Source organism: Oryx dammah, unplaced genomic scaffold (genome assembly GCF_014754425.2).
Source record: "Oryx dammah isolate SB20612 unplaced genomic scaffold, SCBI_Odam_1.1 HiC_scaffold_23, whole genome shotgun sequence".
NCBI lineage: Eukaryota > Metazoa > Chordata > Mammalia > Artiodactyla > Bovidae > Oryx > Oryx dammah.
Window position 1 is genome coordinate 37,207,425 of NW_024070207.1, and position 6,419 is coordinate 37,213,843.

The 6,419-nt window shown below is 38.9% G+C and overlaps 1 pseudogene; it reads right to left on the reverse strand.

Annotated features, from left to right (window-relative positions):
• Positions 1-2,495: 2,495 nt before the first annotated feature.
• On the reverse strand, positions 2,496-2,806 carry LOC120881545 (annotated as a pseudogene).
• Positions 2,807-6,419: the final 3,613 nt, after the last annotated feature.

The following is a 6,419-nucleotide window of genomic DNA, read 5'->3' on the forward strand; positions in this document are numbered from 1 at the left end:
AGAGAGATGTCTGATTATATTTTCTCATCTGTGTAGCATTGGGTGAGCCATTCACTTTTCTAACCCTCAGTGTCCTTATCAAGGAAAAGATAGTAGAGTTCTTATCAAGAAAGATGGAGATTTTAATAAATGATTCTTTGAAAACTAGTTAAGCATTTGGAAAAAGAATATAACTAGAATACAACTCTACATTAAATGCTAGGATTTATTTTATATGGATCAGAGATCTAAATGGAAAAAATGAAAGCAAACAAATCCTAGGGAAAAAAAGCATGGGTGAATTCCTCTTTAACCTAGATGTGGGAAAAGGCTTGCTAAATATGACTTAAAATGAAGAGAAAATAAAAGAAAAGGTGGATAAATCTGATTACATAAAAACTGATGCATGTAAACCACACATCCCCATTACAATCAAGATGAAAAAAAACTGAGAGGGGCACTTCCTTGGAAATCCAGTGGTTAGGAATCCACCTTCCAAGGCAGGGACAAGGGTTCCATCCTTGGCCAGGGAACTAGTATTTCACATGCTGAGGGGCAACTAAGCCCACCAGCTGCAACTGTGCACCACGATGAAGGTCACACGTGCTGCAGCTAAGACCTGACACAGCCAAAAAATAAAAATAAATAAATATTAAGAAACAAAGCAAAAACAACTAAGAGAAACTGGGAGAAAATATTTGTTACATATATCATAAACAAAGGGCTGATATCTCTACCATATTTTAAAAAATTCTTAAAAAAGTGAAAGAAAAGGCTGAAACTCTGTTAGAAAATGGGCAAACGCCATGAAAAGAAAATTACCCACACCCAATTTTTAAAATGATCCTTAAAGATATAAAGACATATTCAATTTGCCTCATAATGAGTCATGCAAAGTAAAACTACACTGGAATACCATTTCTCATATACCAGATTTTCAAAAATTAAAAAGTATAAAGAAGGACTGTGTTGGTGAAGCTGTGAGTAAATGGGCATTCTCATGCTTTGCTGGTTAAAATGCAAATTGGTACAGCTCTTATGGAGGGGAATTTGGAAATAGTTAACAAAGCTGCGAGTGCATTTGCTTTCTGACCTAGCAAGCCCACTCTACCTTGAAGATTCATTTCCACCAATACAAAAATAGATATGCACAAGGTTATTCATTGCAGCCTTATTTATAGCTGCAAAATATTATAAGTGGTTGACTAAGCTATGGTGCCTCCATACAGTGGAGTATTAATGCAGTTGTAAAATAAAAATTTTCAGAAAATAATGAAGAAGATCTCTATGAACTGATGTGGAGTGATTTCCAGGAGATAGTGTTAGGTTAAAAAAAGCAAAGTGTAAAACAGCTTTGCAATATGCTACATTTTGTTTGAGAAATAAGGGGAAATAAGTAAATGTACATGCATCTGGTCATTTATGCAAAACACACAAGAATAAACTAGAAACTAACAGATCTGTTTCCTCTAGGGTGGGTGGGAACATAGTGGAAAAGGTAGATAGGAATGGAGTAAATGTGACGCTTCTCTGAGGATTCCTTTGTGAACATTTCTAACTTTTGGAACCATGCTAATGTTGCACAGACTCATAAACAGAAAATCAACAAGGATTGGGGAAAACCCTACAATGGAACATGAATAGTAACAGATGTAGTAGATTTTATTTTTAATGAATAACATAACTACACTAATTCAAATAACTTTTTTATTAATTTGTTAATTTATACAGTTTTGTTGGTTGTTCTGAAGCTCAGTATGCAGATATGATAAGCAATTTGTTCAAGTTTCAATGAATGCACCAAAAATATACAAAGCCATGTACTTGTAATTTTTTTCTAAATAGTTATTTAAGTGATTTTCAGCTTAAAATTTGGAGGCAAATTTTCCTTAAAAGGGTATCAAATACCAATACCTTCAAAAGTTTGGTAAGCTGCTGCACTGTCTCTCACTGGTTCACAATTTAATATCATACACACTACATACATGAATTTTTATCTTTCACAGCATATAACTAAGTTATATCAAACTATCACAACCAAAAATACATTACAAAGTGCACACAATTCTGACAAGGAAAGCCAAGGTTACGGAGTGTTTTTCTTTAAGAAACAATTCTATTAAAAACAACATGGGATAGAAATTATTTAAAATTATGAAGATGTTAAATGCATGACTGTGGTTCTAAATTGCTATTTCACATACTTTGTATTATAGGATATAAATTCTACCTCCTCTCAATCTATAAAATATTAGATGTTTACCTAAGATAGTCAAACCCACCCATAAATCAATATTCCCCCATTTTGTTTGTACCAAAACAAAAACCAAAGCAAATCAAAACCAAAAAACCCACACAGCAAATGATTTCACTTTTTGAATAAAAACATTTGCACTTAACAAATGAGATGGAGAGGCATTCCCTTCTTAAGAAGGTTTCTAAGGCTACTTTAAAAAAGCTTGCATTTACAAAATAGTTGAGAAAAATAGTCCTGTGACGGTGCAGAGATACAAGGTTCATTCACAGGACTCATTATCCGACTTGGCTTCTTTCTCTCCTGCTTCATGAGAGGCCAGATTCTGCTCCGTCTCTGTTCTTTTCTGGCAGGTCAGTCTTCAACTCCTTAGTTAGTCTCTTCAGCCTGTTTGCCATTTGTTTCCCTTTTCCCGTTTGTTTGCACTTTCTTGCCTGAGGATTTAGCCTTTCCTGCTGCCTTCTGGGGATTCATTTTCACATTTGCAGGAACAGGTTTAACTGACAACCTCACACATCTCTTGGGCTCTCTCTTCACTGCACTTTGGACTGAACTGACCCTCCTCTGGGACATCTTGGCATGTGCCCGCTGCCTACAGGCTGCTTAGTGCAGAGACACTTCTGGAAGCAGGGATGCCAGTCTGTCCCTCCTTCCGCCCTCCAGTAACTTTTGAACACAATATTTGGACAATGACCTCAGGGTGAAGATGGAGAGAACCCTAAAAAAAATTAAACTCTAGTTTGTAGGCTTCTTTTACCCAGAGGCATGGGTTTGCCATACAGAATTATTTTCTGTGTATTCTAGGATTGACCAAATACATAGATATATTGTAGATAAAGTCAGCCAGGTTTCTCGCTGTTGGAGAAGGAAGTTACAAATGGCAGAAGATGGGGAAGATAGAATGAACCATGTATTGTTGGATTGGAGTGACCTAATGAACTGTGGTGTTGGAGAAGACTCTTGAGAGTCCCTTGGACTGCAAGGAGGTCCAACCAGTCCATCCTAAAGGAGATCAGTCCTGGGTGTTCATTGGAAGGACTGATGCTAAAGCTGAAACTCCAGTAGTTTGGCCACCTCATGCAAAGAGTTGACTCATTGGAAAAGACTGATGCTGGGAGGGATTGGGGGCAGGAGGAAAAGGGGACGGCAGAGGATGAAATGGCTGGATGGCATCATCAACTCGATGAACATGAGTTTGAGTGAACTCCGGGATTTGGTGATGGACAGGGAGGCCTGGTGTGCTATGATTTATGGGGTCGCAAAGAGTCAGACATGACTGAGAGACTGAACTGAACTGAATGTATGCTAATATATAGATATGTAAATAGATATAGATGTATATGGGTGAATATATGTGTCTACTTTCTAGCTTTGCTCACAGAGGCAGCCTAGAAGGAATAACATCCAAGAAACATTGGGCACATCTAATGCCCAGTATTTCCAAATGCTCAAAGGAACCCAAAGTCATTAAATGGTTGATTTCAAGACTGGGCAGGAAAAAAAAAGCAAGATGAGTCTGTAATACCTTGGTGTGCCAGACAGTAGGAAACTGGCCAAAGCATGAAGGGTATATGTCAAAAGGAAACAGGAACCATTTGTTAGGGACTTCCACCAACCAGATGAAGGATAATTCAAGTTTCTAAATAAATGATAGTAAAGGATTTTATTTCATTAAATAAAATGAGAATCCATGAGTCCATATTAATAAAATAAATAAGAAATAAAAGGAGAAGGGGAAGATCCTTCTTAGAGTAGGAAGCCAACTAATAAATGTAGAAGCCAGAGAAAGACAAATGTCATATGATATTACTTATATGTGGAACCTAAACTCTGACGTGCGTGAAGTGAAGTCGCTCAGTCGTGTCCGACTCTTTGCAGCCCCATGGGCTGTAGCCTACCAGGTACCTCTGTCCATGGGATTCTCCAGGCAAGAATACTGGAGTGGGTTGCTGAGCCCTCCTCTAGGGGATCTTTCTGACCCAGGGATGGAACCCAGGTGTCCTGCATTGCAGGCAGATACTTTACCATCAGGTAAATAATTCTTTACCTACTTCCTTCTTCCCACCAAGGAAGCCCCTAAACTGTGGCACAAATGAACTTATCTATGAAATAGAAATAGGCTCATAGACATACAGAACAGACCTGTGGTTGCCAGCAGGGAGAAGAGATGGAGGAAGCATGAAATAGGAGTTTGGAGTTAATAGATGCAAACTATTATATATAGAATGGATAAACAACAAGGTCTTACTGTATAGCACAGGGAACTATATTCAATATCCTATGATAACCCATAATGGAAAAGAATATAAAAATAATAATTTATAAATGTATATAACTGAATCACTTTGCTGTACAGCAGAAATTAACACAGCAATGCCAATCAACTATACTTGAATAAAAAATAAATTTAAAAAGTTAACATAACCACTAATGGCACTGATCAACATCATGTGTCCCCTGATAAGATGCACCAAAAACCCAACTTTGCTTCAGAGTTATTCCTGCCCAAAATGCATAATCTGAATATAAGTAGGAGTCAGCTGGTAAAGAATCTTCCTGCGATGCAAGAGACCCTGGTTTGATTGCTGGGTTGGGAACATCCCCTGGAGAAGGGGTAGGCTACCCACTCCAGTATTCTTGGGCTTCCTTGGTGGCTCAGCTGGTAAAGAATCTGCCTGCAGTGCAGAAGACCTGGGTTCCATCCCTGGGTTGGGAAGATCCCCTGGAGAAGGGGAAGGCCCCACTCCAATATTCTGGCCTGGAGAATTCCATGGACTGTAAAGTCCATTGGGGTCTCAAAAAGTCAGACACAACTAGCAACTTTCACTTCACTTTCAAACCTCAGACAAACACAAACTGAGGGATATTCTATCTAGTCGGTGCTGTTAAAAAGTCTTAAAACAAAAGATTTTGTTTCAGGTTAAAGGAGATTGAATAGACATGACAGCTGAATGAATGCACCATGTGTTTCTGAATTTTGTTTCTAAAAAGAACATTATTGAGACAAGTAGCAAAATCTGAACTAGCTCTGTGTTGTTCAGTCACCCAGTCATGTCCAACTCTTTGCTAACCCATGGATTGCAGCATGCCAGGCCTCCCTGTCACTCACTATCTCCCAAAGTTTGCCCAAGTTCATATCCATTGCATTGGTGATGCCATCCAGCTATCTCATCTTCTGACACCCTCTTTTCCTTCTGCCCTCAATCATTCCCAGCATCAGGGACTTTTCCAATGAGGTCTGTAGACAGGTAAAAAATACTGTGTCAATGTTAATTTTCTGATTTTGATCATAGTGCTGTTGTTATGTCAGATACTGTCTTTGCTTTTAGGAAATTATGTGGTGGTTTAGTCTCTAAGTCGTGTCCAATTCTTGTGACCCCATGGACTGTAGCCCATCAGGCTCCTCTGTCTGTGGAGTTTCCCAGGCAAGAATATTGGAATGGGTTGCCATTTCCTTCTCCAGGGTATCTTCCCAACCCAGGGATTGAATCCATGTCTCCTATGTTGGCGGGTAGATTCTTCACCGCTGGGCCACTCGGGAAACCCCTAGGAAATTTACACTAAAGTATTTAGGGATAAAGGGCCATTATGTCTACGAATTATTCTCAAATGACTTGGACAAATAAAATGCATATAAAATAATGTCTATATGCATATATTATATGTGTATATGTAATATGATGTGTATGAAAGAAAGAAAGTGAAAGTGAAGTCGCTCAGTCGTGTCCGAATTTTTGTGACCCCATGGACTGTAGCCTACCAGACTCCTCTGTCTATGGAATTTTCCAGGCAAGAGTACTGGAGTGGGTTGCCACATCCTTCTCTAGGGGATCTTCCCAACCCAGGGATTGAATCCAGGTCTCCCACATTGCAGGCAGACGCTTTACCACCTGAGCCACCACAGCATACATATACATTACATATACATATGTAGGAAAGTCCTTACCTTATAGAGACATTTTAAGGATTAAAGAGAAAGCCCTAGGAGACTTACTTCACTTTGTATGATAATCTCTAGTTGCATTATTTGCCTTCACTTTAATACCTGTGTTTAGAATGATAAAGTTTTAGGCATGATCATATTTTGATGTCACCTGCCAAAGCAGGAGAGCCAGAGATGTGGTTTTGATCCTGGGTCAGGAAGATTCCTGGGAGGAGGAAATGGCAATCCACTCTGGTATTCTTG